General features: G+C 38.2%; 1 long non-coding RNA gene across 1 annotated transcript; it reads left to right on the forward strand.

Moving 5' to 3' along the window:
- Positions 1-448: 448 nt before the first annotated feature.
- Positions 449-11,799, forward strand: LOC122013266. The gene is made up of 2 exons (XR_006120559.1): positions 449-764; positions 11,569-11,799. It is a non-coding gene; the product is annotated as an uncharacterized LOC122013266 (long non-coding RNA).
- Positions 11,800-12,024: the final 225 nt, after the last annotated feature.

A 12,024-nucleotide genomic window follows, 5' to 3' on the forward strand; every position in this document is an offset into this window, starting at 1 on the left:
TATTTTTACCAAGGAGGATAAGTTTTAAAAATAAACTAAAATAATAATAAAAAAAAAAGGGTTGTAGAAGTTGGGTTTCGAACCCAGCACCCCGAACCCAAGCAAAACCGGCCCAACCAACCGAGCTGCGCTCAATTTGTTAATCATATATGGAGCGATATATATTTAAGCAGTAGTTAAGAACAGTTAAAATAAAAGGGAAATTAAACGCTCAGTTGAGGTTTCGAAACCGTGACCAGAGGTTTCGGTTAAACACAGCCAACCAACTCTTCCAGCGGGTGTTTCTTATTAAAGAAGGAGAAATATTCTATTTGAGCAGTAGTTAGGAAATGGAGAATAAATACGAAATAAAATGGTTGCAGCCGAGATTCGAACCCACAAGTTGGGCTTTAAGCAAAACGCAGCCCACCAACAGACCAGCCGAACTTTTCTTAACTAAATATATATCGAAATATATTTAAGTAGTACTAGTTAACAGAAATATGAGAGTATTAAAAGGAGAACTTAAGTTTTGGCCGTGACCTAATTTTTCCCCTCTCCTATTCTTTCTCTCGCGCGGCGTCGGGGTTCTCTTGGGCGAAATCGCAGCCGCCGCCAGGATTTCTTCCTCCGGTGGCCGACGAAGGTTTTCTTCCGACGGATCTTCACCAATTGAGACCACCTCGGCAGGAGGGCGCGTAGGCACGAGGAAGCGGCCGGGGAAACTCAAGCTTCGCCGCAAACCCTAGATTTCTCCCTTCCGGTTGTAAGTCCTAAAAGCAAAGGTGAGTTGCTTCTCACCTGCAGTAGGAGTAGCTCCGAATTGGCTTTGGTGTTTTTCTTGTTTTCTTGAGTTTTGCCGTGAAGAATCTTGGTTTTTGTTTGCTGCCGTGAACCTTAAAGAAAGAAGAGACAAATTAGTTCAGTAAGCATGAAGAACAGATTTTCGGATTCCTCTGTTGGGCAAGGAATAAGGAAGAGTTTAGTTTCCTTTAAAGCATGTAGTTTGATTTTGTAGAATGGTATGTTATGATACAATACATGAAGAACAACCATGTTTTCCTAGGTTTTCAGTAGCAAATCTTTGTTTGGTTGCAAGGTGTGTACAATGGCACAATGTTGGTGAATATGCTGTGAGATACTTGATTGTAGTTTAGTCCTTAAAGCATGTAGGTAAATGTACTGCAGATTTATGCAATTGATATGGAATTTGTGATGTGTTCAGATTATGGTGGTGTAGAATCAATTCTGTTGATGCTCTGTGAACAGTTAGGCTAAGAAATTTTGTAGACAGTAAGTGGTAATATGATGAGCAAGTTGATTTATAAAAGCTGGAGAGAAGATTATTTTATAGCAAATAGAAAGATGTAAGTGCAGGTGGTGACAAAATTAAATCTTGGACGTGAAAGATTTTATGGATCTTAAAAGGAAAACGAGAGTATGAAGCTTTTTAATGTTAAAAGATCTTAGTTGAAGAATTAGCAATGTGAGAGACACAGTAATATAAAGATAAATAAGAGTTAGAGGGAGACAAGGGATAGTCATAACATATGACAGTATTAAGCTCTATAATAAGTCAGATCAGCAGGAATTTCTCTGAACCGTGATAAATCAAAGTGTCGCTAATAATAGCATAAGTGACACTAGTAAGTAGAGTAGGAGTTAGGTAACGGTCGCCCTTAGAGAGTAGTAGTAAGAAGGGTAATCGTTACATAGTCCTTCTCAGGTACTTTAATATATGTTTTACCGCAGTCCAATGTCCTTGTCCAGGGTTACTCTGATATCTACTGACCATGCCCACGGCAAAGCAGATATCAAGTCTCGTACAAAGCATTGCATACATAAGGCTTCCTACAGTCGAAGCATAAGAAACTGCTTTCATGTCTTCTATCTCCTTTGATGTCTTTGGAGACATCTCTTTAGATAGAGCTATTCCATGCCTAAAAGGTAAGAAACCTTTCTTGGAATCCTGCATGCTAAAACGAGCAAGGATTGTATCTATATATGAAGCTTGGGACAGACACAACATTCTTTTCTTGCGATCCCTTATAACTTTGATCCCAAGAATGTGTGCACATTCTCCTAAGTCCTTCATATCAAATTGTTTGGACAACCATACCCTTACGTCTGATAATACCTTGACATTGTTGTCAATTAATAAAATATCATCTATGTATAGTACAAGAAATACCACCACGTTTCCGTTACACTTCTTATATACACAAGACTCATCCGGACTTTGAATAAATCCATATGACTGGATTACTTCATTAAACCGAATGTTCCAAGATCTTGAAGCTTGCTTTAGTCCATAAATGGACCGATTGAGCTTGCACACTAGATGCTCTTTGTCTTTTTCAATGAACCCTTCTGGTTGCTTCATATGGATGTTTTCTTCAAGACTTCCATTAAGGAAAGCTATCTTGACATCCATTTGCCAAATCTCATAATCCATATGAGAAGCAATGGATAAGAGTATCCGGATAGACTTAAGCATGGCTACCGGTGAAAAGGTTTCCTCATAATCGATTCCCTCTTTCTGAGTATACCCTTTCGCAACAAGCCTAGCTTTGAAGGTTTCTACTTTCCCGTCTGTCCCTCTTTTCCTTTTATAGATCCACTTACATCCAACTGCTTTTACACCATCAGGTGGTTCTACAAGATCCCAGACCTTATTAGAGTACATAGACTCAATTTCTGAATTCATCGCCTTTTGCCAAGATACTGCATCTTTATCTTGGAGTGCTTCGTCATATGTCCGGGGATCAGGTTCATGTTTACCCGGGATCAAGTCTGAAGACTCTCCCAAAAACATGAATCTTTCAGGCTGCCTTACAACCCTCCCACTACGACGAGGCACCGTATGTGGTTGTGTATCATGTGTAACACGTGTTGCAGTCTCTTGTGGTACTTCATCTTGTACTGTTGGTACTAAAGTAGACGTGCCCTCTCTTAGTTCTTCTAAAATAACTTTACTACTGGGCTTGTGATCCATTATATAGTCTTCTTCTAAAAACTGGCCATTGGTGCTAACAATGACCTTCTGATCTTTAGGACTATAAAATAAACCACCTTTCGTTCCTTTGGGATATCCTACAAACACGCGAACTTCTGTACGAGATTCTAACTTATCAGCATCTGGTTTCAGCACATGTGCTGGACTACCCCAAATCTGAATATGTCTTAGACTGGGTTTTCGCCCATTCCATAATTCTATGGGAGTAGAAGAAACTGATTTAGAAGGTACTAAGTTCAGAATGTACATTGCTGTTTCCAGAGCATATCCCCAAAACGAATTTGGTAATTCTGAATAACTCATCATCGATCTAACCATCTCCATAAGAGTCCTATTCCTTCGTTCTGCTACACCATTCTGTTGGGGTGTTTCAGGTGCAGACAATTGGGATTGAATCCCGGCCTCTGATAAGTAATTCCTAAACTCTCCTAAGAGGTATTCGCCACCACGATCAGATCGTAGTATCTTGATACTTTTACATAATCGTTTCTCCACATCAGCCTTGTATTCTTTTGAACTTATCAAAGCACTCGGACTTGTGGTGCATTAGGTAAATATATCCGTATCTTGAATAATCATCTATAAAAGAGACAAAATATTCAAAACCACCTCTTGCCTGGACAGACATAGGACCACACAAATCAGAATGAACCAATTCCAACACTTATTTGGCTCTATACCCCTTGGCCTTGAACGTCCTCTTGGTCATTTTACCTTCCAAGCAAGATTCACAAGTTGGAAAACTTTCCAACTCTACCGAACTCAAAAGTCCATCAGCTATAAGCCTCTGAATCCTACTTAGGTTAATATGACCAAGCCTTAGATGTCAAAGATATGTTTGGTTCATTTCCAAAGGTTCTTTTCTCTTATTAGAGTTAGAAGATGAGTTATAAATTTCCATGTTTTGCTTTATGGAAGAAATTGGATTTAAAGTATACAAATTACCAACCAATGCACCAGAACAGATAATCACTTTATTTCTTTTAATAACTACATCGTTACTGAAAGAAACTGAATATCCATCTAAATACAGTTTAGAAACTGAAATTAAATTCTTTCTAAAACTGGGTACATAAAGACAATTTCTTAAAACCAAACTTCTATTTCTACTAAAAGATAAGTAGACGTCTCCCACTGCAACAGCTGCCACCTTAGTAGCATTTCCCATGTAGACGGTAATCTCTCCTTCAGATAGTCGTCGGGTTTCCTGGAACCCCTGCAAGGAATTGCAAACATGATCAGTGGCTCCCGTATCTACACACCAGGTGCTGGTAGATAACACCGCTAAACATGTTTCAACAACTAGAGCATGAGATATACCTTTGTTTTGGTTCCTACGAGGACAGTCCGCCTTCCAATGTCTTGCCTGCTTGCAGATGAAGCATTTGCCCTTCGGCTTCTTCACTCCAGCTTTAAATCGCGTACTCTGAGATTTATTCACTTTCTTTGCTGAACCAGCTTGTTTCTTCTTCTTCTTTCCTCTCGGTTTAGAAGTAGAACCATTTTCAGCATAGTGAATTTGAGCATTGTGACAAAATAATCCTTCCGTTGCTTGAAGTTCTGTCAGTAGTTCCGCTAATGAATAAATTCTCTTATTCATATTATAGTTCAGGCGGAACTGCTCAAAACTTCTAGGTAGCGTCTGGAGGATCATATCGATCTGGGTTTCCCCATCAATTTCTCCTCCAAGGATCTGTATTTCGTTCAGATAAGCCATCATCTTTAGGATATGATCCCTCACAGGAGTACCCTCTTGCATGGTGGCTGTCATTATCTTTCTCATGACTTCTTGCCTAGAAGCCCTATCCTGATGACCAAAGAGTTCCTTGAGAATGTTCATAATATCATAAGCTATCGGTAAATCTTGATGCTGATGTTGCAATACATTTGACATTGAATCCAAAATGTAACACCGCGCCATCTCATCATCTTTTACCCATTTTCTATGATATTCAATCTCATCTTGGGTAGATTCACCAGTAGGTGCTTCAGGACAAGCCTCAGTCAGTACAAATTTATAGCCCTCAGCAGTAAGAACAATGTCCAGGTTTCTTTTCCAATCTATGTAATTTGGTCCAGTAAGTCTATTCTGTTGAAGTATGATGGATAGTGGGTTGAAAGTCATCCTAAGAATCACAAATAACTTTTGGTCAGAACTCTAAATTTAGAATAATATTGATTCCTCAAACAATACTATTTTAAATTAACCAACACCTCAAAACACCGTGAATTTTGTATGCCACGTTAGTGTGGACGTATACAAATTCAACATTTGTAAAAGGAGGGTTTTAACCCATTAATTTTATTATCTTGTCAACCTAACTTTTTGATAAATAAAATTAATAGTTGGTGTCTTTTGGTCACACAATTAATAGCAGTGACTCCGATGGGGAGGATACTATTAGATGTGTCTAAGTTTATACCATTACTTGACACTAAGTCCATTAATAAGATTATGCCCCTTTTGTTGGGGAAGATCACAGCTCTTAATTAACTTCCTATAGTCATCCAAAAATGGAAGTCTGTTCTAGTGATCCACAAACAAGCTCATCCGTTATGAAGGAAGGCCCTCAGAGCCAACGCGCAAGCTTATTTGCATCACTTACAAACCAGTAATGGAGACCATGGGATTTACTTAAAAATCCCTCTCCCACTTAGTTATTTATAAATGAGAAATTTTAACTATGCTAGCCTACTAAACATGTAAACTAACATGCACACACAGCACAATATAAAAGTAATAAATAGAAAATCTAATTTTCAACTATTATGGCTTTTATCTCTAGTTGTCCTCCGTGTGTTGTCATCCCAAGTTGCTGCCATATTTGGCCACCGCCACCGGGTCTAGCTGTCGCATCCATCTTGCTCCTAGTTCTGATGCGCCTCTGGTCCTTAGAAGGTTCCACGCTTTGCAAGATTCGATCCGCGACATAAATAGAATTTTACATTTTGATCCTATATTCCATAAAAGGAATGTACATGTATCTAGATCAAAAATAAAATCCTAATAAAACTAAATACAGCTCCTGCTGTATTTTTAATACAATCATGCACACACATATAAATGCCCTTGACATGTCCAAGGGTCCAATCACACACATAATAACTAAAAGTCATAATAGTTGGATCCTGCATCCACAAAGTTAGCACATCCTACTATTATCCTGCCTAAAATTATGTATGACATGTGCATAATTAAACTAATACCAAATACACAGAGGTAAAACCCTAGCTCTGATACCAATTGTTGGTTGCTACTCGGAAAACCTAGAGGTTCCACTGTACAAAAATTTTGTACAAAGGTCTAAACTTTTTCCTAGCTACCATATGTTCTTTTAAATTAAATTTTGGATCGCCTGCGGAACTTAACACGTTTGATCCAAAACTTAATCTATTCGTTCTTTTAGGTTTTGACTTGGGTCTCCTGCGGAACTTAACACGTTCGACCCAAATCACCTTAAGTTATTAATTCCATTAAATATTAATTTCCATAATTGGTTCCCAGTACTGATGTGGCGAGGCACATGGCCTTCTTGGATATGGGAGCAACCACCACCGGCTAGACAAAACCTTTTATAGAAAGCTAATATTTAATTTCCTAAAATAACTTTAGGTTAACCGAAAAGAACAATCAAATCACAAGGAAAAATAAAACAAAAGAACACGACATAGAAAAACATATTCGAAATACTAGAATCGTAAGCCTCTTGTATTTGGTATTATTTCCATAAATAACTAGTATGATGCGGAAAAGGAAAAACTACTAGTTATACCTTCTAGAAAGACCTCTTGATCTTTTATCGTATTCCTCTTCTAACCTCGGACGTTGTGTGGGCAACGATCTTCCGAGATGAGAAACCACCAACCACCTTCTTCTCCTCCTAGCTAGGTTCGGCCACAAAGAAAGAAGCTTCACCAAGGAAGAAAATTAAAACACTAACCAAGCTCCAAGAGATGCTAGCTTCCTCTCCTTCTTCTTCTTCTTCTTCTCCAAGTAGTATCCGGCCACCACAAGAGCTCCAAGGGAAGAAAGAGGTTCGGCCACTACAAGAGGAAGAGAGGGAAAGGATGGCCGGCCACACCAAGGAACAAAAGAGAGAGAGAAATAATAGAGGTTGTATCTCATGAAGGCACCCTCACCCCTTCTTTTATATTCCTTGGCTTAGGCAAATTAGGAAATTTAATTACAATAAAATTTTCTTAATTTCCTTGACATGATTTAATTGAGAAAAATAAAATAAAATTTCCCCAATTAAATTCAAGTGGCTGGCCACATCATGAAAACAAATTGGACAAGTTTCAATCAACAATTAAAACTTCCTAATTTATTTCCGGAAATTTTTAAATTAAAATTTCTCTTCAAAAATCTCTTCATGGTTGATAAAAAGAAATTTCCATAATTTTAATTTTACAACATGTGAATATTTTATAAAGAGAAAATAAAATATCTCACCAATCTACAAATAAGGAACGAGATCTAATCTCTTTCTTTAATCTTTTGTAGATCTTTTACAAGAGAGATAATTTAATTTTAATTCTCTTTAATAAATTATTTTTTCCACATAATAAAAATTAAAATTAAAATTATTTTTTAATTTAATTTGGCCGGCCCCCACTAGCTTGGGTTCAAGCTAGGGCCGGCCACCCAATTTTATACCTAGGTCGGCCCTAGCTTGGTTCTTAAGCTAGCTTGGTCGGCCCCCTATTGGTGGGTATATAAGGTGGGTATAGGTGGGTATAGTACTCTATAAATAAGAGGCTACGATAGGAACCGAGAGGAGGAATTGGTTTTGGTCTCCCGATAAAATTAAGCATCCCGTGTTCGCCCCGAACACAACTTAATTTTATCAATAATAATTCATTCCACTAGAGAACTATTATTGAACTACCGTACCAATCCCAAATTACATTTTTGGGCTCCTTCTTATTATGAGTGTGTTAGTCTCCCTGTGTTTAAGATATCGAATGTCCACTAATTAAGTGAGTTACTGACAACTCATTTAATTAATATCTTAGTCCAAGAGTAGTACCACTCAACCTTATTATCATGTCGGACTAAGTCCACCTGCAGGGTTTAACATGACAATCCTTATGAGCTCCTCTTGAGGACATTATCAACCTAGTATCTCTAGGACATAGTTTCCTTCTATAATCAACAACACACACTATAAGTGATACCATTTCCCAACTTATCGGGCTTATTGATTCATCGAACTAAATCTCACCCATTGATAAATTAAAGAAATAAATATCAAATATATGTGCTTGTTATTATATTAGGATTAAGAGCACACACTTCCATAATAACTGAGGTCTTTGTTCCTTTATAAAGTTAGTATAAAAGAAACGACCTCAAATGGTCCTACTCAATACACTCTGAGTGTACTAGTGTAATTATACAGTCAAGATAAACTGATACCTAATTACACTATGACCTTCTAATGGTTTGTTCATTTCCATTTTGGTCGTGAGCTACTGTTTATAATTTATAAGGTACTGATAACATTATCTTCTGTATGTGACACCACATACTATGTTATCTACAGTATAAATTAATTAAACAACTACAACTAAATGTAGACAATTTGACCAAATGTGATTCTTTATTCATAATGAATGTTTACAAAGCTTAGGCTTTCAGTATACACTCCAACAGCAATGACGAGCTAGTTGTAAAGGGTTACAGTGATGCCAGCTTCCAGACCGACTAGGATGATTATCAATCACAATCAGGGTTCGTGTTTTGCATTAATGGTGGTCCTGTGAACTGGAAGAGTTCGAAGCAGGACACAGTCGCTGATTCTACGACAGAGGCCGAGTACATTGCTGCATCAGAGACAGCAAAGGAGGCAGTTTGGATCCGCAAGTTCATCACTGAACTTGGGGTGGTTCCTAGTATCGTTGACCCTATTGAGCTATATTGTGACAACAATGGAGCTATAGCACAGGCAAAGGAACCTCGCTCACACCAGCGGACCAAACACATACTACGGCGCTTCTATCTCATTCGAGAGATTATCGAGAGAGAAGATGTGAAGATTTACAGAGTACCCACTTTTCATGTCTACAACAATTTTCATGATTTTTAGAATTTTATAGAATTTTTAGGGAGTTTCTGAATTTTGATTGAAATTCATTTTCAGAAAATCAGGTCTCCAATCGATCAGCCGATCGATTGAAGTGCCCCAATCGATTAGCCGATCGATTGGGAGGTATTTCCGTGAGCAGTAGCTCACGGAATCGATCAGCCGTTCGATCCACTCTCTTCTGGATCGATCAGGCAATCGATTCAGAGGCTGGTTCTGCGAACATAACCTCTCTGAATCGATCAGTGGATCGATTGAAGTGGGTTTAATCGATTGAGACCCAACCCAATCGATTGGGAATGCTAATTTTGACTGTAAATGTCTGATTTCAGTATTTTTAAATCATTTTTAGTCTAGGTAACCTCTCCTAACCCCTTGAAATACATTTGTATACATTTAGGGGAAGTTTTCATGATGAAAACACGGATGGATTGGTTAAGGGAGACTAAGTAGATGTTTAGGTTGAGGTTTGGTTTCAATATTAAAATTTTGAACCTTAAAACATCTAAATTTGGGTTTCCTAACGATTTAGGAATTCCAAGTCATTGTTGGTGCAATAACAGAAGTTATGAGCATGTCTTTAGGGGGAGTCACTCGCTAAGGATATGGAAATTATTTTCCGAAACCTTTGAAGGTGGTTAAACCTTCGTTTAGGAAAAATGCTCAAGATTGAACGTTGCAAAATAATAGAGAGTGAATATCTTCATTATGGAGTTATGGATGCTCTAGATGAGCATCATAACATGAAGTAATGCTCAAGGGTGAGCATTTGATACAGTGAAGGGTGTGGGACCTTCATTGTTAAAATGATGAATGCTTAAGGATAAGCATTAATGCTCAAGGGTGAGCATTTGGATATAGTGGAGGGTATGATACCTTCATTGTGGTGTTGTGACCAACGAGTGAAGTTATGAACAACATTGAGTAACTCTTCAGAGGGAGAGTTCTTTTTGATGTGTGCCAATAAGTTAGGCCTTCATTACCTAAAGAGCAAGTTTGCCCTCTAGGAAAGGGGGAGAATGAAGGAAACTCTCATTCATACTTTGGCATGAAAGGAAGTTGAGGCTATGGGATTTGTAACGTCCGAAAATTCTCAAAATTATTTTAGAAATATTCTATGATTTTTCTGAAAATTTAAAATATTTTTAGAGAATTTTAAGAGTAACGGAAGTAGCAAAAATAAATATAGTCGTAAAATGGCCTAGGCGGGAATTGAACCCGAGACCTATTGGGTCCTATGACTCATGATGAACCTTAGTAATCAAGTGAACCCAGCAGGGCCGTGCTGAAAGGAAAGGGAAACATTTATATTTAAGTTTAAGTTGGGCCGAAATACCCACTTGATATAAATAGGGAATTAATTAGTGAGGAGGTAATTTTTAATGTGACTTCTCTTCTCCTCAACCTAATTCCGCCGACCCCTCTCCCTTTTCTTCTTCTCTCGACGCCAACTACAAGCAAGGCTAGGGTTCCGCCCCAAGGACACTTTTCGGCGACGACTTCGACACGAGGACGTTTTCCTCCGCGAGGGGAACGCATAGACGCGAGAAGATCGTTGAAAGGATCGTCTTCTCCGGAAATCTAGCGATTTGAATCGTAAGAAAATTAGAGCAGAAGGTAAGAAACCCCTCACCTGCGGTATAAGTAGCTTTCGTGTGAATTTCATGTTTAGTTTAGTAGTATGTAGACTTTCGACACAAAGGATGCGAATTAGCGCATACCAAGTGTTCGATTAAATTATTTAGCTCAGTAAAATGCAACTTAGGCATTTTAGTAGCTTAGATAAATGCAATAGAAGAATTTTTACAGTTTATTTAGTCTTGCTCCAGCTTTTACAGGACTAGATGTCCAATGGGTGGGCTCCCACAGTCGCCTCTAGGTTTAGATAACCTAGTTCTGGGTTTAGACAACCTAGTAAAAGCAGGACAAGAATTTATTAGCTTATGTTCAGTATTTTATTTTCTTAGTGGCACTGTACTGGATTAGATATCCATCGGGTTGGGCTCCCACAGTCGTCCCTAGGTTTAGATAACCTAGTAACCCTACTAAATTCGGGACTTGCAAACCCGGGTCTAGTTAGGTATGCGCGCATAGCACGTACAGTTGCCGGGCCCATTAGCAGTATGATTATGTATTTTCATCTATTATATATATAGTTTTCAAACTCTCACAAATTAGTTGTGTATACAGTTTAAATTCAGTACTAGCTTAGTTAGTTTAGCTCAGTTCATGCTTCAGCTCAGCTCTTTCCTATGATTATGTATGATAGCTCTATATTCAGCTTTTGTTACACATGCTTTAGATGATAGTATGCCATGACTAGCTTTTGATTTCTATGTATTGTATGATAGCATGCCATGTTTCAGTTCGATCAATACATATTTTAATAGCATGTTTTAAAAGCATATTGCATCGAATGCGTGTTTTGTGAGGTAGATGGTTTCTTACTAAGCGAAAGCTTACAGATACTTTTTCCTTATACTGCAGATAAAGGTAAAGGAAAGATGGACTAGCGGAGGCTGGAGGTCAATGCAATGAAGATGTATGTGGATGGAACTTGGAGTAAAGATCTTAGGGAATTTCAGCGAGCTTTGTTTTAAGCATTAGAACCTTTTAGCATTTTATTTTTCCGCGCCTTAGAATGTTCAAATGTTATAAACTAGTGAACCATGTCATGTTAGAATGTTAGTTATTTTTCATTAGGATGTTTCTCAGTCATTATTGGAGTTATTGTATGTGATTTGACACGAGACAGTGCTGAAATCAGACCTTTGGCACGAAATCAGAAACTCGAATCGATCAACTGATCGATTCGAGAGTTTCCAATCGATCGAAGGATCGACTGGGCAACTTATCTCGCGAACAGTAGGCGTCTGGATCGATCAGCCGATCGATCCAGCAAATTCTGTCGCGGACAGAAGGCTCTGGGATCGATCACTGGAT

This window comes from Zingiber officinale, chromosome 1A (assembly GCF_018446385.1).
Source record: "Zingiber officinale cultivar Zhangliang chromosome 1A, Zo_v1.1, whole genome shotgun sequence".
NCBI classification, from domain to species: Eukaryota; Viridiplantae; Streptophyta; class Magnoliopsida; order Zingiberales; family Zingiberaceae; genus Zingiber; species Zingiber officinale.